We start from the raw sequence: 21,970 nt of genomic DNA, 5'->3' as shown, positions 1-21,970 counted from the left end.
TATTTAAATGCCATTTAACAAAGAAAAATCAACCAAAAAAATGAGTTCGTGTGTCACCTCTGACAAACCTGTCATAGGTTCGCCATCACTACTCTAGAAGCTGGAGGACAATGAAACAGATTCTCCCCTGAAGCCTGCAGAAGGACTCAGCCTTGCCAACATGTTGATTTTAGCCCAGTGAAACTGATTTCAGACTTTTGCCCTTCAAACTGTAAGACAAATTTGTGTGGTTTTTATACCTCTAAATTTGTGGAAATATATTACAGAAGTAATGAGAAACTAATACAGATTAGTACAAAAAAATGCATCCTGATGGCCAGTGGTTGGCACCAATTGGCTCTATATATTTTTGTGATCAACTCAAAACTGGCAAATAAATCGTGACTTAATTTGATCAAAAGCTAAAGACATATCAGTTGTAAGGGAGAAGCACAATCCTTCCTCTTAGTCTTTCCAAGGAGAAATCTCTAAGGCTGTTTATAAAAAGATGCTTTGCCTACTCAGGTAATGGAAAAATCTACCTATGTATGAGGAATTTCCAATTTAAAAATGTTCCAAAAATAAATGGTTTCTTTCCAGACTGCTTTATGTTATTCAATAAATATCTACCACTCATTCTTACAATCTTTTTCTTTGGCAATAAATTTCTTCATTTATTTCACTTTCTCCCAAATATCAAAATATTTTTCCTCTATATAGGAAGAACCCTAATTTTTTTTTGCTTTCTCCCTTGCTCCTTAGGTCAAAATCTTTAGTTTTATATTGTATCTATCTGTAGGAGGGAGAAAGGGAAGGTAACCTTAAAACTCAAAGAAATGACAATCACCACCACATTGAACTGACATAGGCCTGTGAACCTGGGTACTCATTAATTAAAAATATCAGTTCTCTAACAAAGTATTAACACCCAAATATGTGGCATACCAACCAACATCAAATGAAAAATAGCAAACCTGTCAGTAATTCCTATGTATAAGGAATGTAATTTAACTTTAGTATTTTATCTTTCAATAAACTCTTTAACCAATATTTTTAAGAGCAGAGTCCGAAAATTATTCCAAAGTATTCAAGCAATCAAACAATAATTTTCAATGCATTAGGATACAGAAGGAGAAAGTAACCAGATTTACCTTTCATTTAAAAAAGGAAATTTGATAAACCAACCTCAATGTGTATGTTATTTGCATGGTGGCCTGACAAATAATTAAATCATGAAAGCATAGTTTTTGAACCAGAAACAACTTTAGGAATTGTCTAAACTCAAATCCCCAGTTCACAGATGAGGAGACTCAGACCCTATATCAGTCACTGAGCTAACTAAACCTAGAATCACTAACTTGAATGAGGACACTCAAAGTCATGTGTTACAAAGCAGTAAAAACAAACATACTGAAGAGAGGGAAAAGACCTTGACCCAGCTTTGCCAATGTCATGCTTCCAGTCTTTAGTCCAGGGGTGGGCAAACTTTTTGACTGAGGGCCACAATGGGTTCTTAAACTGGACCGGAGGGCCGGAACAAAAGCATGGATGTAGTGTTTGTGTGAACTAATATAAATTCAAAGTAAACATCATTACATAAAAGGGTACGGTCTTTTTTTTTTTTTTAGTTTTATTCATTTCAAACGGGCCGGATCCGGCCCGCAGGCCGTAGTTTGCCCACGGCTGCTTTAGTCTATACTACCAATCTTCACTTTGAGATACACTTACCACTGGGGATATATAGTACAGAGATTGCCTAAGGAGTACATAGGCACAATTAGTTTTAAGATCAATTTCTATGTCTTCAACTTTCATATGTACTCTTAGTCTGTTCAGGCTACTACAACAAAATACCACAAACCGAGTGGCTTATAAAAAACAGAAATTTATTTCTTACATTCTTGAGATTAGAAAGTTGAAAAACAAGGTGCCACAGATTGAGCATCTAGTGGCATCTAGTCCCTTTTGCTGTGACTTCATACATTGGAAGGGGTTAGGGAGCTCTCTGGGGCCTCTTTTATAAAAGCACTAATCCCACTCATTATGCCTAATAATGACCTAATCACTTCCTAAAGGCCCTACCTCCTAGTACCATTCCTTTGGAGATCAGGTTTCAACAAATAAATGGAGGGATCCAGCAGAACACAAACATTCCATCAGTGGCATCATTCTCTTTCCTAAAAATTCTGTAAGAACAATTGAGGTCTAACCTTTCTTTTTTTTTTTTTTAATACCTGCCCAGTGCTTGGAAGTACTTAATTCATGTTATAAAATTGTTTTTACTAATATAATGATTGTAATAGCTCCATTTTCTGTTCATACTAGAGGCCCAGTGCACAAAATTCATGGACTCGGGTGGTCCCTCAGCCTGGCCTGCACCCCCTCACAGTCCAGGAGCCCTTGGGGGATGTCTGACTGATAGCTTAGGCCTGCTCCGCACAGGAGCCTGGCTTCTCGCTGAGCAACACTCCCTCTGTGGGAGTGCACTGACCACCAGGGGGCAGCTTCTGCATTGAGCATCTGCCCCCTGGTGGTCAGTAAGCATCACAGCAAGTGTCATTCTGCCATTTGGTTGATTTGCATATTACCCGTTTATTATATAGGATTTTTACCAAACTGGGATCATATTAGTATCTTCACCAATTGGGACTGAATCTTTTTTTTTTTTCTAGATGTACTGAGCACTTTTTTTTAAATTAAATCTTTATTGTTCAGATTATTACATTTGTTCCTCTTTTTCCCCCCATAACTCCCCTCCTCCCAGTTCCCTCCCCACCCTCCGCCCTCACTCCCCACCCACTGTCCTCATCCATAGGTGCACGATTTTTGTCCAGTCTCTTCCCGCATCTCCCACACCCCTTTCCCCACCAAGAATAGTCAGTCCATTCCCTTTCTATGTCCCTGATTCTATTATAATCACCAGTTCATTCTGTACATCAGATTATTTATTCACTTGATTCTTAGATTCACTTGTTGATAGATGCATATTTGTTGTTCATAATTTGTATCTTTACCTTTTTCTTCTTCTTCCTCTTCTTAAAGGATACCTTTCAGCATTTCATATAATACTGGTTTGGTGGTGATGAACTCCTTTAGCTTTTCCTTATCTGTGAAGCTCTTTATCTGACCTTCACTTCTGAATGATAGCTTTGCTGGATAAAGTAATCTTGGTTGTAGGTTCTTGGTATTCATCACTTTGAATATTTCTTGCCACTCCCTTCTGGCCTGCAAAGTTTCTGTTGAGAAATCAGCTGACAGTCATATGGGTATTCCCTTGTAGGTAACTGAGTTTCTTTCTCTTGCTGCTTTTAAGATTCTCTCTTTGTCTTTTGCTCTTGGCATTTTAATTATGATGTGTCTTGGTGTGGTCCTCTTTGGATTCCTTTTGTTTGGGGTTCTCTGTGCTTCCTGGACCTGTAAGTCTATTTCTTTCACCAGGTAGGGGAAGTTTTCTGTCATTATTTCTTCAAATAGGTTTTCAATATCTTGCTCTCTCTCATCTTCCAGCACCCCTATAATTCTGATGTTGGTACGCATGAAGCTGTCCCAGAGGCTCCTTACACTATCTTCATATTTTCGGATTCTTTTTTCATTTTGCTTTTCCGGTTGGGTGTTTTTTGCTTCTTCGCATTTCAAATCTTTGACTTGATTCTTGCACTCCTCTGGTCTGCTGTTGGGTGTCTGTATAATATTCTTTATTTCAGTCAGTGTATGCTTAATTTCTAGTTGGTTCTTTATCACAACATCGAGGGTCTCATTAGATTTCTTGTAGATCTCATTAAGTTTATCGGCAGTTTCTAGAAAATTATTGAAAGACCTTAAAAGTGTGTTTTTTAGCTCTATATCCTCTATTTCTGTCATGTTTCTTTGTCTCCGCATTTTTTATGCTTTCTTGGTGCACCCCCTTGTGGTCTTTGTGCGCAGTCTTGTTGTAGTTAAGCCTTGATTGTTGTCGGCAATACTGAGAGTGATTTGACCTGAAGGCTAACTGGCTATGAGAGTCAGCTGTGTCTGCAGTGGGAGAACTTCTGTGCTGGATCTCTAGGGCGGTGCTAATCTAGCGTTTGCCTAAGGCTATCCGGCAAATGCCTCTGTGCAGGGCTTGGGCGGGGTGGGTCCCCGGGGATCTACAGGGTGGGCGGAGCGAGCAGTTATGTCTGCTCTCAGTCCCGTGCCCAGGGGCTCTGCCTCTCAGAGTCCCAGCAACCGCTGCAAACCTCTGAGAGAAAGCTTCCTTCGAGTTCCGACCGAAGCCAGACAGTCCCGCTTCTCCTGTTTGAGTCTGGGTCCCTAGAGACTCGCCCGGATCTGGAGCTCAGAGTCTGAGGCTCCCTCCCAATTGAAACAGACAACCGCGCCCTCAGCCGCCAGCCCGCTCCACATGCACTCCGCACCTTAGTATTTCACTTCAGCACTGCGCCTCCTCTGAGTCTTGGTATGCTTTTCTCTTTCCTCCTAGTTGTAGAATTTCCACTCAGCCAGCCTTCCTGTGGTTCTGGATGATGTCCGTTCTGTCTTTTAGTTGTATTTTTGAAGTGGTTGTGCGAGGCAGCAATCTCCGGTGTTTACCTATGCCGCCATCTTGGTTTCTCGAGATCTAACCTTTCTTTTCCTCCCTCTACTGTGCCAATCATTTTTCTTCCACTTTGTAGAAGAAGCTGTGATGTTGTGGTGTGTAATAAGAAACATGTATTTTGGTCTTTGTCCAAGTTTCCTGGCTCACAGTTCCCAAAACCCTTGGAATTTCCTAAGTGATGAGAGCAATGGGAGTATCTTTTGTTGTAATATTTGGTCTCTAGTTCTCAATATCTCCAGAGCAATAAGGTGAAAGGTTGTCTTATTCAATAACAAGCCCCTTTCAATCACATTTGAGTTTATATTAATGGCTTTGGAAAGTCCCTAAGGATGGAGGCTGGTTGCCAGGGTACCAACCAGGATTCATGGGTAGGAACTTTCAGTCTCACCCCTTCCTTCCAAAGGTACTAGAGGTGGAATCAACCACAAATGGCCAGTGATTTAATCAGTAATCCTACAGAGTGAGGCCTCCACAAAAATCTCTGATCCATGGGGTTTGAAGAGCTTCTGGGCTGGTGAAAAAGAATATATCCACTTGCTGGGAGGGGGTGCACCCCAAACTCCATAGGGACAGAAACTCCTGTGCTTGGGACCTGCTGGACCTCACTTTATGTATCTCTTCATCTGGCTATTTGTTTCCTTTAATATTTTTTGTAATAAACTGGTGATCTAGTAAGTACTGTCTTCCTGAGTCCTGTGAGCAGCTCTAGCAAATTCATCAGAACCAAGGAGGCGGCCGTGGGAACCTTTGGTTTATAGCTGATATGTCAGAAGCATGGGTGACAACCTGGACTGTGATTGTCTCTGAAGGGGGGGAGGGTGGGTAGTCTTGAGGAACTGAGCCCTTGACCTGTGGGATCTAATACCATCTCTAGGTAAATAGTGTCAGAATTGAGTTAAATTGTAGGACCCTGCCTGGTGTATGAGAATTGCTTCATGTGGGAACACCCCTACATGTTTGGTAAAGAGAAATGAAGAGAAATGTTCTGCGATAGAGTATTAAGAGTAGGAGACATCCAGGAAAGGAAGTATGCCTTCCCTTTTCAGAAGCCATTCTGGACTTACTATGGTACACAATAGTCCTAAAGTGCAAACCCAGGGCTCCACACAGGGACCAAACGACTAGCAATGATACTCTTCTGAAGGCATCCACTGCAAACAGCACCGCCACCATCCCATCTAACTCATTAAGAGCTGCGTTACAATTTTACGTTTATATTTAACAGATTATTTTCAAAACTTATAAAACGTTAAATTACTTTAATCAATTATGTACTAGAAATAGAGATAACTCAATTCAGAAAAAAAATTAAATGCACAATCTTAAATTATATGAATTTTTATTGCAGAATCTTTTGAAAGTGTTGTATTCTTGTATTCACTGTATTCTACTCAGTCAGAAGCAGTTTCTTCATCAGACTGTCCTGAATGTCTTCAACTTCCACACACTTGCCTCATTTCCAAATAAAAATGCACCTTTCCCTGCTTCCCTAAGGTCTCTGGGCCTTCTCTCTTTTGCCACCCATGCTCTATTCCCATCCCTTCTCAACTCATTTTAGATTTTCTCCATCCATTCTTCTCCCTGTCCATCACCTTCTTTTCTCTTGGCCTACTAAAAAACCTTTTTCCCCATTATAAAAATGAATAAAAGTAAAACCCATTTCCTTGATCATGTCATCCAACTTCCTTCTTTCCCTTCATAGCCAAGCTTTTTGCTCACTGCTGTCTCTATTTTCTCAGTAATTGTTTGCTCCTAGTTTCCAGAAATGACTTCTGCTGCCACCATCATGTTGAAGCTTTTTGGACAAAGGGCAAACAATAACACTAACTCTGTGCTACCAACCTTGGGACAAATCCAATATTAACTGTTCAGGCCTTGCTTTGTTTACCTGCCCTGCAGCATCAAACAGTCTTGGCAGTACCTGCCCTAAGCACACTCTCCTTCCTTCGTTGCACAGGCATCACTCTTCCTTTCTCCAAAAGCTCCTACTAAGGCACCCCTCTAAGGGCTCTTCTTCCTCTGGCTGTCATGCAATGCCCAGGATTCTCTGATCTTGAAGTAGATTTTCAAATGTGTAAAACACACACACACACACACACACACACACACACACACACACACATACATACACCCACACACCAAATACCACAAAAGCCTGTCCCTTTTCCATTTTAAAAGCTGAGCCTAACCTTCTCACCATAATGTCCTTGCCTGGTAGACTGGTCTTGACCATTACCAAAGAAAAAGCTCTAATTCTAAGTCCAAAGAGATAATGGGAGATTCCTTAGCAAACGATGAAGGACAGGGATATATTTATTTCTCTAGATCAGGTGAATTCAAGGCAGTAGCTTACTCTACCACATACTATGGCCTTAGGAACAAACGGAGGAGCAACTGTGCCCCTGAATTTGCCTTGCAAATATGCAAAAATTATACCATCAACCATTTCCAAAACTGGGTTGGAATCATCAGTGTAATCAATTCACCTACTTCAATAGTTCAGATGAGAGACATTGAGGAGGCCTGGTATGGGACACAGGGTAATAATAAATATTGGGAGATATTACACCATGTTTTAACTTATTCACTACCTCTCATCCATGAAAAAGGAAGGAAGGTGAGATCAAACTGGTGTTCACTTACACCATTCACTTTTATCATTATGTATGTCATGCCACTGACAGTAAGTTGGGCCACCCAAGCCTCCTTCTTGAGGCCTAGATTTGGCACCAAAACAGACAGACTGTTAGAAAAGACACAAGGATGAGAAGGAGAAATCTGAGTTACATCTTTTTTTAAAATATATATATATTTTATTGATTTTTTACAGAGAGGAAGGGAGAGGAATAGAGAATGAGAAACATCGATCAGCTGCCTCCCGCACATCCCCTACTGGGGATGTGCCCATAACCAAGGTACATGCCCTTGACAGGAATCGACCTGGGACCCTTGAGTCCGCAGGCTGACGCTCTATCCACTGAGCCGAACCGGTTACCGCTGAGTTTCATAAAGGAGTGAGGCAAATCTCAAAAGTAATCCCAAAGCCCAGACTTTGATTTTTTTTTTTATTCAATGAAAATGCCCAGAGAGAGAATGTACCATACTTTTAAACATTAATGTGAATATCACTGTTGACAGTGAATAAAGGTAGTTTGGCACCATAACCTCACCTAGTAATGGGGAAAGGCAGAGGAACTAAGGTGCCTGTGATAGATGAAAGGAGAAAATCTGCCTACAGCCAGCCTGGGTAATTCCAAATTATTTTACCTGCTGTTTCTGAAATATTCAGTTAAAAGGATCGAGTGAGTAAAGAACCAATAAGTCATGGTTTACACTACTTACTATAGATTAAGCAAATTACTTGATCATTCTGTGACTGTTACTATTACTTTGATTCTGAACCCACTCTTCAAAATTTTGTTTTAAACACTGTCTTTCTATGGAATCATTTTGTTTACTGAAAATGCAAGCTTACCTCAATCTGTATAAACACAAAAGAGTATGTTTAATGCACAGTGTTACACCAGAATATTAGATACAAGACAAATAACTCATTTTATATGAGTTAAGAATTTAATGAATGGCAATCACTTAACTATTTTGAACTGCCACGAGGCAGCAAGTCAAACCTTTTCCAAAAAACATGAACAGCTATTTATGAGTTACCCATACCTTTTTTTTTTTTTACATGCAATAAGTATTAGTATAACAGAGCACTTATGGAGGGTGACTCTAGGAGGGAGGGTGATTCTAGGAGGCAGGCTGCCAAGGTTTGAAGGCCCAACCTGCCACATATTAGTCCTGTGACCTTGGAAATTATTTCGCCTTTCTGCCCCTCAATTTCTGTATCTGTAAAATGGAAAACATAGTAGGATTACTATGAATGATAAAATGTGTAAATATACAGAAAGCACTTAGACCTGTGCCTGGCACATTGTCAGCACTCAAAAAATGTTAGCTATTATCATTAGTTATTGCATTTCTAATGGAAAAAGAAAAAAGCTGAGGGCTTTCTCAAAGATTGCTCCACTAGAAATAATCTCTCTTGCCTGTCAGCAAAACTGCTCATGAAAGCAAGGGAGTCGACAGTGAGAATAAGCACCTATGTCATGGACAGGCTATGCACCACACAAACCTGAAAGCCCCCAAGTTGTTTGCTTTACTATCCACAAATATTAGAGTCAGAGGTTTCAAGATTTTGATAAGCCACTTCCAGCTACATTCAGAAGATGGTAATATAAGATGGTTTGGTTGACTGTCAAGTCATGGGTTGTATAAACACTAGTTTACAACAAAATGACTGTAAAAATGGTACGGTTCTTACTGGTTATATTAAATTATATTTGAAGCCTTTTATTTTTCTAGCTGTAAATAATAGGGAGAAGAGTCTACTTGAAAGCAAGGACCAAATTTAAATAAACTGTAAGTTTCTCTACAGAACTTAGAAACTTCAGTTCAGCCTCTTTATATGTGCAAGATCAAACACAGTATACTTTATAATTTGAAAACAGAACACATCACTAGCAAACTAGGTTCCAATCCTAGCTCTACCACTATTAGCTGTGTAGCCCAAATATTTCATCTCTCTCTCTCTCTCTCTCTCTCTCTCTCTCTCACTAAGGAAGAAGTAATGATACTAATCTCTTAGAACTAAAAAGAAGATTTAAATGAGATAAATGTTGACAATAAATAGTAGTTGTAACTGTCAATAAATACTTCAGGAAAATATCATTTACTCTAGCTCCTACACACACACACACACACACACAAGAAAAAAGAATCTGAACCAGGAAATAAGGGGAAAAGCATAAAAAGAAAATAATTTAAGGTTCCTTCTACGAAGAGGGGAGGGGAGAATTGTGATACTTGGAAAAAAGTAAAGATAAATAAAATGCTAGGTTGACAAGCAAAGAAGTATGAGGAAGAGTCATAGATATTTATTAAATAACACAAAGAAATCTGGAAACAATGTATTTCTCAGTCATTATGAGAGATGAAGTCTATGTAATTAGAAACTCCAGGGATGATGTAACTACGATGCAGTAACATACCCTACCAAAGTAGGCTCTGAGATACTATAATTTAAAATTATTACAATATTATAAACTAAGTAAACTAATATTTGGAGTAAACTTAAAATAGAATGTTATGGGTGGGAGTGGGGTGGAGGGGGGCAATGAGGGAAAAAGGGAACATTTGTAATACTTTGAACAATAAAGTTTAAAATAAAAGTAACACTGAAAAAATAGAATGTCATAAATTCTATGGATTTTACACTTATCATTAACATACTTTATGTTCTTTATGTTATGTATACTGGAATAAAAACATTTAAAAATAGTAATAATGCCATGTAAAGGATATGAATAATCTACACATCAAGAAACTCTATTGTTTCATTCAACAGATATTTACTGATTGTTGACTAAATAAAAAATATTTAATTTTATATATAATTAAAAAAAAAAAAGCAGAGTAGCCCTAACCAGTTTGGCTCAGTGGATAGAGCGTCAGCCTGCGGACTCAAGGGTCCCAGGTTCGATTCCGGTCAAGGGCATGTACCTTGGTTGCGGGCACATCCCCAGTAGGGAGTGTGCAGGAGGCAGCTGATCGATGTTTCTTTCTCATCGATGTTTCTAACTCTCTATTCCTCTCCCTTCCTCTCTGTAAAAAATCAATAAAATATAAAAAAAAAAGCAGAGTAAAACAAAGGAATACCACTTTTTACCTATAAAATTAGCAACTAAAAAAATAATTCCCAGGCTGGCAAGAATACAGTTAAATGGTCACTATTATACAGGTTTGTGGGAGTGTAACTGGTACAAATTTTCTGGAGGGTAAGTAGAAAAGTATATCAAAAGCTTTGAAAGTGTTTATGTCTTTTCACCCACTAATCCACTTCTAGGAATTTAGTCTGAGGAAATAACCAGAGATGTACACAATGACTGACATAAAAGGATGTTCACTGTATATTTACAAAAGTAAAAAACTGCTAAAGATCTAAATCTCTAACAGGAATTAAACAATTTGCAATCTAGTCATATAAAGGAACACAATGAACCACTACTCTTATTTGAGAAGAAATGATTTGAGGAAAGGAAAATGATTGTGCTAGACTATGTACAATAAGATTGCAATTTGCTTTTATACATACAAATATATACATATACAACCAAAAACTGGAAAGCTAAATATCACATTGTTAACAATAGTTTTCTCTGTGTAATGCTATTTTTAGTTTTCTTAATTCTATATATTTTTCCATTATTCTTCAAATTTCCAATGTAATCATGTATTATTTTTATAATGCAGTGGTCTTTGTGGTTTACATCCTAAACATCTACTCCACCTCTGTCAACAAGGGTAAACTCACACCACTTGTCCGTAACTCTATCCTGACCACAAAGTTAAAAAGAGATATCTATGCAGTTCTTAAGCCACCTCTAAATATGGATATTGTTTATGTCTAGGAGTGCTAAAATAATAACTTCACTAGTTAAATACAAAAATCTTAATTATCATCCATCTTCCACTTTGTTCTTCACAGGTAAGAGAATTTGTTGGGAAAATGGCAGTACTGTATAAAAAAACAAAAACAAAAAACAAACTTACCACAACAAAAAAGCTAGGTTACACAACACATAATAAGACAAGACAAAGCAGCATCAAACCATCACTACTATAACACTTCATGGACAACATCAGAAAAGACAAGAAGAACATGGAAGTCTGGAAGGAAAGTTAACAGTTCTGTGCCTCTATATTAAGAATATACTAAATCTAACAGAAGTACCTGAAATCACAGAGGAATTTTAATTACCAAATGGAAATATTTTTTAAAAGCAATTACACAATTCCCTTTTAAAACAGCATCCTAAAATTGGGATGACTCGGGGGCTGGCTACCATTAAGAATTACCACATAGAAGATTTGAAGATGGAGGCGTAGGTAAGCGCCTGTACTCGCCGCCTCCCACAACCACATCAAAATTACAACTAAAATATAGAAAAATCATTATCTAAAACCACCGGAAAGCTGGCTGAATGGAAGTCCTACAACTAGAGAAGTAAAGGAGAAAGCACACTGAGACTGGTAGGAGATGCAGAGGTGTGGAACAGACTGATCAGGTACCCATATGAGCCACTTTTTTAATCAGGAAGGAAATTGTATCTGCAGAGGCCACCCAGGGGAGCAAGGGGTCCCAGACCGACACCAGACCCCCAGTCTAGGGTCCCAGAGCTGGGAAAAGAAGTCCCTATAGGCAGTAAGAACTACAGGCTGTAAAAACCAGTGAGGACTAGGGCTCACTGACACAGAGGCTGCTGGAGACCCAGCTGTTCCTCTTAAAAGGCCATGCCCTAACCGGTTTGGCTCAGTGGATAGAGCGTCAGCCTGCAGACTCAAGGGTCCCAGGTTCGATTCTGGTCAAGGGCATGTACCTTGGTTGCAGGCACATCCCCAGTAGGGAGTGTGCAGGAGGCAGCTGATCGATGTTTCTCTCTCATCGATGTTTCAAACTCTCTATCTGTAGAAACTTTCTAACTTCCTCTCTGTAAAAAAATCAATAAAATATATTTAAAAAAAAAAAAAAAAAAGGGCTAGCGACCACAAACCAAACTTATAAGGTCCTGCTTCCTCTGAGCTCTAGCACCAGGGTGAGACTATGGGGAACACAGACACATATGAGGAGGAACTAGATTGTCCAGCATCGGGTCAGAAACTCAGAGGCAGCTTTCTCCCAGATGGAGGTGTTTGCAGGGATCATTGTTCCTATGCTGGGACCTCCCCAGTCACACGGCTGACTGGCAACCATTTCTGTTTGCTCTGCCCTGATGATTCCCTAAGACCCCACCTAATCCAATTTACAACCCCACCCAAGATGTGTACAGTGGCTTAGTCATATGAATGGCCTGTCCTTACTCAGGCTAAAATCTCTCAAACAAGCTGCAGCTGGGTCAGGGAGCCCCAAACCTATAAATAAAAGGCCCAAGACCCGGCACCAGCACCAGTCTGCCTTGCTTCATAGCTGGGCCTCAACTGGGCACTTCCAAACCCAATACAAGTCTGCAGATCTCTCTGTAGCTCCTGCTGGGTGGCCCCAGGCAGCGCCTGACTTTGCACCTCCCTGGTGACCCAAGAGCCAGTGTACCCAGTGGTCAGTGTGAGACCATACCAGATTACAACTCTACACATCCATAAATGACACATTCAAGCGACAGATTCAATGAGCACCAAAGCCCCACTGAAGCAAGTCCTGCTCCATAGGGATGTCTCCTGCACAGCAGCTCTCCCACTATAGTCGCAGCTGGTCCTCACAGCCAATTGGCCTGGAGGTCAATTCCTCCCAGGGACACCAACAGCAACAAGACTGTACTCACAGCCCACAAAGGGGTGCATCTATAGTTCCTAGTTCAGGTGACTGGGGAGGCTGGGAGGCTGAGCCTCTGGGCCCTATAGAACACCTGCTACACAAGGCCATTCTACCAACTCAAGGAGACAGAGTAGCTCTACCCAATACATAGAAACAAACACAGGGAGGCAGCCAAAATGCAGAGATGTCACAAATGGAGGAAAGCAAACTACTGGATACAGAGTTTAAAACCACAGTTATAAAGTTACTCAAGAATCTTCTAGAACAGTGGTCGGCAAACTCATTAGTCAACAGAGCCAAATATCAACAGTACAATGATTGAAATTTCTTTTGAGAGCCAAATTTTTTAAACTTAAACTATATAGGTAGGTACATTGTTATTAACTTAATTAGGGTACTCCTAAGCTGGCTTTTGCTAAAAACGTCCTCAATCTGATTGAGGTACATTCGCTGAGGTCGACCCCTTCCAACTCTCCCATCCTCAACTCGTGCATGGATCGCGCGCGCCTCCCCCGCGCTGCCTATCACGCGGCCCACCTGCACCGTGTCTCCCGTCGCCCGACCGACTGACACCCCCCACTTCTAATGCCACTTCTTCAAAATAGACTCGCCCAGGCCGAAAACCTACTTCTGCGCATGGGCCACGACGTTTCAATCGTATTGTACGTGGTATTTTGTGGAAGAGCCACACTCAAGGGGTCAAAGAGCCACATGTGGCTCGCAAGCCGCGGTTTGCCGACCACTGTTCTAGAAACCTCAAAAAACCTATTTGAAGAAATAATGACAGAAAACTTCCCCTAACTGGTGAAAGAAATAGACTTACAAGTCCAGGAAGCGCAGAGAGTCCCAAACAAGAGGAACCCAAAGAGGACCACACCAAGACACATCATAATTAAAATGTCAAGGGCAAAAGACAGAGAGATAATATGAAAAGCAGCAAGAGAAAAGCAGCTACTTACCTACAAGGGAATGCCCATAAGATTGTCAGCTGATTTCTCAACAGAAACTATGCAGGCCAGAAGGGAGTGGCAAGAAATATTCAAAGTGATGAACAGCAGGACCTACAGCCAAGATTACTCTACCCAGCAAAGCTATCATTTAGAATTGAAGGTCAGATAAAGAGCTTCACAGACAAGAAAAAGCTAAAGGAGTTCATCACCACTAAACCAGTATTATATGAAATATTGAAGGGTATTCCCTAAGAAAAGGAAGATTAAAAGATCAAAAATATGAACAACAAAATTGCAATGAATACATTCCTATCAGCAACTTAATCTAAAAATCAAAATAACAGCCCCTCTCTTCCTCGGCGCTGCCTACGGAGGTGGCAGCCATCTCCTACCTGGCATCATGGCTGCCCTCAGACCCCTCATGAAACCCAAGATTGCCAAAAAGAGGACCAAGAAGTTCATCCAGCACCAGTCAGACCGATATGTCAAAATTAAGTGGAACTGGCGGAAGCCCAGAGGCACTGACAATAGGGTGCGTAGAAGATTCAAGGGCCAGATCTTAATGCCCAACATTGGTTATGGGAGCAACAAGAAAACAAAGCACATGCTGCCCAGTGGCTTTCGGAAGTTCCTGGTCCATAACATCAAGGAGCTTGAAGTGCTGCTGATGCGCAATAAATCTTACTGTGCTGAGATTGCTCACATCTCCTCAAAGAACCGCAAAGCCATTGTGGAAAGAGCAGCCCAGCTGGCCATCAGAGTCACCAATCCCAATGCCAGGCTGTGCAGAGAAGAAAATGAATAGACAGATTGTGTACACATTGTATTTGTGTTAATGAAATCATAAAATTCTGCCAAAAAATAAAAATAAACAAATAAGAAATCTAATGAACAGAATAAAGTGGTGAATAAAATAGAATCAAAGGTATGGAAATGGAACAGGCTGACAATTCTCAGAGGGAAGGGGGGGTGAGAGGGTGGGAAGAGATTAAACAAAGACCTTATATGTATATATGCATTACCTATGGACACAGACAATAGGGTGGGTGGCCAAAGCCTGGGGCAGGACTGGAACCAGGTGGAGGGGGACAATGGGGAGAAAAAAGAGGGACATCTTAATCTCAACAATAAAGATTAAAAAGAAGAAGAAGAAGAATTACCGCATAGCTTTGTAAGATATAATGCCCTCAGGGAACACTGGGGTATTGTACTGGTAAATGGCCCCAGGTAGCTATATGGTTTTTATTTGACATTTATTGGTTTGTGTTTTAATCTGGAAAAATGCTAAGAAAATAGAAAATATCCATAGTTACTAATATTTTTCAAAAATGAATTTTTCAAAGGTAACATGGAAACATTATAAATCACTTTAAACATTAAACAATTCATTCCTGATTCATTTCTATAAAAATACATCAAATATACTAAGGTTATTAGAGGAAGCAAATAGCTTCCTCCTCAAGAGGCTTCCTCCTTCTACTGAAATAAGAAGTATGATGATAATGATAAAATAACAATTATTGTATAGCAGCTAACACTTACATAATGCTCATTCTATGTCCAGGACTATTATAATAGCTTTAGACATTATCTCAATCTCCACAATCCCATTTTATAGATGAGAAACTGAGGCAAAGAGTGGTTAATATCTTGCCCAAGGTCACACATCATGAGAGACAGTAACTGAGAAACACATTGATCACATGCTCATCAGAAATCACTGATGACATGTCACAGAAGGAAATGGAGGTGAACTATAAAGAGGAACTTGTTTGTTCTTATCCATATCAAAAGCAAATTTTTCAGGAACCTCAATCTAAAATCTTTGGCTTACTTCCTTAAGGTAGAACCATCACTTTATTCTGAGCATTTGCATTCCTCATTTATGTCCACATTGTTTAATTCCTCTCTCAGGACTCTAACAACCGATCCCACACCACATCATCAGTGTCATCAGCCTCTTTCTAAGATCCTCAGTGGGTCTTTCCAACTGTCAGAGACAATCTCTCTGTCTGCTGTTTCTACTTACACATCCCAAGTTTACCCACCCAAACTTCTGTGAGGAAACCACAGACAATGTCTGCTTCTGCCAAAGGATAAAGGAAACAAAATGTTTTCCACACAGTTAAAGGAATGCCATTTGTCAGATCAATCTGCTGCTGCTAGATGAACTGAACACTTCCATCTGACCACCTTACCACCCACTATTTAATAGAAAATCGCATGATTTCAAGAATGGAAACTATTCAAATTGCCTTCAAAAAGTTAAACCAGAAATGTTTATTTTTGGTCAACAACAAAAAGACAGACAATTCTAGGCAGGAGCTGCATATCTATAACATGCACCCTTTTTTTTGGCCAAATATAAATTTATTTCTATTTCCCTTGTCATATAAAAATTCAAGACATATATCCAAAATAAATATGCCAGATAACATTTTCTTTAAACGATTGCTATGCAATAGTAAAATCAGGTTTTCCAGTTGATAAGTTTCCCCCATTTTCCCAAATTCAATTCATAATCTCTCTCATGAGCTCTGACATTTCTCGATTTCACAGATTCATTTCCAGGTTACTAAAAATCTATGTATTAGAAGAGGTTTATATGACATAAAAGTAAAATGTTTGGTATTTAATATTAATAAAGAGAATGAAGACTTGTTCCTTTTAATCTAAAAACATTTTTGCTTTCTCAAAAACATAGGTTAATGTTACAACAAGAAAGAATAATTTGTAAAGTAGGGTTTATTTACAATTTCACAGCCCAAGTTGAGCATGTCTTTTTTTTATATAAGATGATCTGTCTTTACTAAGACCATATATAGGAGAAACCTCAACTTTCCATAGCTAGTGTAATAACTATTTGTTCCAGAAGATCTTAAATAGTTATAAAGAAGATGTGATGTACTTTATTTACCTACCCACATACTTGAAACCCACTGGACCAATTTCAAGGCCGTGACCTAATCTTAGCCTGCGCTGATATCCACTGGCAAGTTGTACTTTCATACAGGTATCTGTGGCTTTATATCCTACATAAATTTCCTTTTACATGTTCTCATAACAGGTAATAATTACAGCACTTGCACATGGTTCCTGATATCCTGCATTACCAAGCTCTTGCCATGATACATGTTTCCTATGCTCTTCAACCTTGATTACAATTTGTTAAGTATTTGTATCCAGTGCTTCCAGTTAACCAGTCTTATAGCACTTCAATCTTCTTATTTCAAATCATACTCCTCTTTCTTCACTGTTTTCTGTTCCTCTAAAGCAGCGGTTCTCAACCTGTGGGTCGCAACCCCTTTGGGGGTCAAACGACCCTTTCACAGGGGTCGCCTAAGACCATCGGAAAACACATATATAATTACATATTGTTTTTGTGATTAATCACTATGCTTTAATTATGTTCAATTTGTAACAATGAAAATACATCCTGCATATCAGATATTTACATCACAATTCATAACAGTAGCAAAATTACAGTTATGAAGTAGCAACGAAAATAATCTTATGGTTGGGGGTCACCACAACATGAGGAACTGTATTAAAGGGTCGCGGCATTAGGAAAGTTGAGAACCACTGCTCTAAAGCACATATAATTATTATATACAGCGCTATCTATCTGTCTCTTGCCAGTGAAGTATACAGAAATGAATCAGTACAGTCATCCCTCGAATTCTATGGGAGACTGGTTTAGGAAACCCAGCAGATACCAAAATCACAAATGTTCAAGTCCCTTATTATAAACCTTTATTTGCCTATAAGCTACAGCAGGGTATGTCTACACATCACTTCAAGTGGATTCAGCAAAGTGCTCAGCGTATGACAAATTCAAGTTTGCATTTTTAAAATTTCTAGGTTGGTTTTTTTTCTGAATATCTTTCTTTTAACCTCACCTGAGGATTTTTTTATTATTATTATTGATTTGGGAGAGAGACAGAAACATCAACGTGAGAAAAACATCAATAGGTTGCCTCCCACATGCACCCTGATCTGGGATTGAACCTGCAACCTGGATATGTGCCCTGACAGGAATCAAACCTGCAACCGTTTTGGTATATGGAACAATGCTCAAACCAACCTGTGGTAGGCAGAAGGAGCACCCACACTCTGTTCTTGGCTCTAATTTCTAGGTTTTGTAATTTCTTTACAAGAACCATAGTCAAACAAAGTAAATAAATATCAGTAAAAATGAACAGGCAAAACCAGTTGTCCTAATTTTCTTTTACTGAATAGATTCAACACTGTTGTCATCTGTGCAGTCAAGCAATGTATGTTACTTAAGTGTAAGAATCATTCTTGCACCACTAACGTAATCCAAAAGCTGTATCAGGACAGCAGAGACGTACAGTAATATCAGATATAGTTTCAAGTGCTATAAAACACAATGATTCTACATTTTGGTTGCAGGCTTTAAAAATACTATAGTATATGTGGTTTTTTGTTTTTGTTAATCCTCACCCAAGGATATTTTTCCACTGAATTTTAGAGAGAGTAGAAGGGAGGGGGAGAGATAGAGAGAAACATTGATGTGAGAGAGATATATCAATTGGTTGCCTCCCACAGACACCCCAACCAGGGCTGGTGAATGTGCCCTTGATGGGAATTAAGCCCTGGACCCTTCAGTCTGCAGGCCGATGCTCTACCCACTGTGCTAAACCAGCTAGGGCAATATATGTGGTTTTGAGGAATATCCTAATTGTCATGTCTGAGACTAGTTTTTTTTCTATTCAAGTGCTGACAAGTCTGAGTTTATAGGTACACACCATTTACCCTGCTTTTAAGTTGATTTTAACCTTAAGAGTACTCTTTTTATTAGCCCTCCCCTGAGAATACATTTTTACTGATTTTTTTAGAGAGAGAGAAAGGGAGAAGGAGAAACAGAGAAAGACTGACTTGAGAGAGAAACATCTGTCAGTTGCCTCCCGTACACACCCTGACCAGAAATTGAAACTGCAACCTTTTGGTGTATGGGACGACGGTCCAACCAACTGAGCCACACTGGCCAGGGCAAGAGTACTCTTATAAAGCAACAAAACTGTAGAGAATTAAGGTCAATTAATAACTAGATTCTAAAACCTATTAAATTTTTAAATGGACAATATCAAAATCCCTATACTTTGTAAAGAGCAATAATAAAACTTGAATTTTTCCAGTTTCAACTAGGATTTCCCCAAAGATAAAAACACACGTTAGAAAATTCTGTCTGGTTCATCTGTATATTCCTTTAAATGCTTCATTAACAATTATTCTACTGCTAGATATAAGGTTAGGTATAATAAATATAGACACTCAGATCACATTTTAATAAAAAACTGTCTAATTCAGTATTGAAATTGTTATTCATATTTAACTGTCTTCTGGAAACAAAGCCTTGTTTTCTGAGCCCTAGAATAGGACCTTCCTTCACCTTCCTTCAAACAGAAGTTACTTACAGTGCAGCCCTGTTTATCACCAAAGTAAACATCTCTGTATAATCTAAACTCAGCTCCTTCTGAAAGACTTTCCATTTTATCTAACCTTTATTCGCAATATGTGTCCTTGGTATCACAGTTTCTTTCGGGCATGTTGTTTTACCTTTGCTGGAATATTTTTCTTTATCTTCTACATGGGCTGGTCCTTTCTCCCACAAGGTGGCCTATCTCCTGGGAAGTGGGGACTTTTCAGTAATATTCTTGTAAGGCTCTGCACACAAAAGCCAACTGATGTTAAGCATCCAACTGATTCTATGGTCTCCCAAACACAAGAAATCAGAAAGAAATTAGATTCCCTAATATCTTGTTTTATATTAACAATTAGCAGGTGGCATATTTACCTCCACCTTTCTTACCTCACCTCACCTTCCTGTCCCTCTCCAATAAAAAACTAGATCATTACAATCAAGCAGAAGGAAAAATCTCATTAGCATAAGTCTGATTAAGAAAAAGGAAGAAGTCTGAGAAATCACAAATAGGAAGGAGAATATACGAAAAAATGATCAAAGTAAAATGACTAAAAGAAAATTTTAGGAGAACAATAATAAAAGGGAATAAGATAGATAATAATAAGGCAATAATGTCAGACAATCACCAAGAAAAAAAACCTGCAGGAAATAAATTCAATCTCCTGCTTAAGTTGATCGCTATAAAGAACAGCTCACAGAGCAACTAACAACTTTTAAATCCCAATCGAGGGACGTATGGTTATCGCACCCTCCTACTTGTGATGCCAAATATGACTGCTGACTTGGGGTGCTCCTGAGTCAACTTGAAAGGACCACCATTATTACCATTCCCCGCCAAGAGACCCATCAGTGACTGGGGGTAGAGAGAAAGCCACTGGCAAAGATATCACCAGAGCAAAGATATCACCAAGGGCTGCGTAAAACAAGTCTATAGTATTAAGGTTAAAATTAAATGAAATGAAAGAGAAATCAAGACAAGGGTGATGAGAAGAACAAACACAGCATCAGAGTGGGTAGGTCCTTTCTATCTTCAGGGCAAAGCAAACATCTGGAATTATTTGGTACTGAATGCCAAATTTAAGACTTTGTTCCTCTCTTCAATTATTTGTTAGTAACACCACAAAAAGAAAAAAAATAGACCTATAGGCTAAAATGAAGAAGACTGGTTAAAGTGTGTGTAACAATAACTTTTAAAAAAACATACTTTTTAAATTAACAGAGCAGTTAACTGCACAAAGAAATTCCTGACTGACTTGGAGAGCTGTTCATCCTAAATTCTTAAATCAAATTAGGAAGCTTCAGACAAACATATATAATAGCATGATAACATTTTTTGTTAAAATATGTCTGCATAAGCACAGGAAAGTCTTTAAATTACTCCAAAATAAATGCTGGAATTATTAATGATTTTTCCTTTTTAAATTTTTTTTGTTTTCAATATAATTAAAATAACAATTATTTAAAATAAAAGAAAAAATGTGCCCTTCCACGTCATTCAATCTTTACCTGAATTAAATGTGTATGAAACTTACAAAGAACCCCTTTCACATAGAACATAGCTTTGGCAGAGCTGTTCTCACCCAGTGGGATGAAGGGGCCAAGCCCAGCTGTATTAGGGTGGAAAAAAACACAAGCTGTGAAGACCAATGGGAAGATATGAATCCAGCATCTCTATTCAGTAATTCAGTGACCCGGAGCAAATTAGATGAGATTTCTGAGTGCGGCCTTCACTTGGCTTCGCGAGTGGAATACCTCACAGGGTTGTTTTGAGGAGTCTCAAGAACAGTACCCATATACGATGACACAGATTGGTGAGTGCGTTACCAATGACCTTTCTGACCAATATTATACTTTTTATTACCTCAAGAAACAATCCTTTCCATATAATGCCAGATTGCTTGCCACTTACTCTGACCTCCCGTTGGCCTGTGACTCCTCGCTCAGCAGAGCAGTCCGGTTACTGATGCTTCCTTCTAAAGTGTCTGTATTTACCACCTTCAGGAAACAGCAGAAAAAGCATCCAGCAGGTGGGAAGCAGGTGTCAGAGAGTAAACCTGTGGTATCCAAGTTCTCTGTCCTATGAATATATAAGCAAGCCCAGTAGGGGTAGAAAACATCTTTTCTAAAGGCACATATTGTAGAAGCATGACCAAATGAATAGCATGATATTGTTACAGACTCAGCTTGACATATTACACTTCAGAGTTTCAACTGTAATCATTATTCATTTTTTTAGTGTTACTGTTTTAAAACCTTTAAGGATATCAATCAAAAATGTTAATATTCGCCGGAACCGGTTTGGCTCAGTGGATAGAGCGTCGGCCTGCGGACTGGAGGGTCCCGGGTTCGATTCTGGTCAAGGGCATGTACCTTGGTTGTGGGCACATCCCCAGTAGGAGATGTGCAGGAGGCAGCTGATCGATGTTTCTCTCTCGTCGATGTTTCTAACTCTCTATCTCTCTCCCTTCCTCTCTGTAAAAAATCAATAAAATATATTAAAAAAAATATTTAAAAAAAAATGTTAATATTCATGCCTTAAGCCTGGAAAAGTTCAGAACCACTGAAACAGAAAATAAATAGCGAGAGATGTGAGTCAACTATTTAGAAAGTGTAAGTTTCTGCAATGATGTCAATGTTCTATTTATTTA

The 21,970-nt window shown here is 39.1% G+C and overlaps 1 protein-coding gene and 1 pseudogene across 2 annotated transcripts in view; one reads left to right on the top strand and one right to left on the bottom strand.

The window, feature by feature from the left end:
- The window catches only part of FANCC (Fanconi anemia complementation group C), a 255,904-nt gene that overhangs the window by 201,975 nt on the left and 31,959 nt on the right, over positions 1 to 21,970 (bottom strand). The window lies entirely within an intron of this gene.
- On the top strand, positions 14,262 to 14,729 carry LOC102425382 (annotated as a pseudogene).

Source organism: Myotis lucifugus, unplaced genomic scaffold (genome assembly GCF_000147115.1).
Source record: "Myotis lucifugus unplaced genomic scaffold, Myoluc2.0 scaffold_360, whole genome shotgun sequence".
In the NCBI taxonomy this organism is placed as follows: domain Eukaryota; kingdom Metazoa; phylum Chordata; class Mammalia; order Chiroptera; family Vespertilionidae; genus Myotis; species Myotis lucifugus.
Note: the sequence above shows the minus strand (reverse complement) of the source record. Positions and strands in the feature narration are given on the sequence as shown.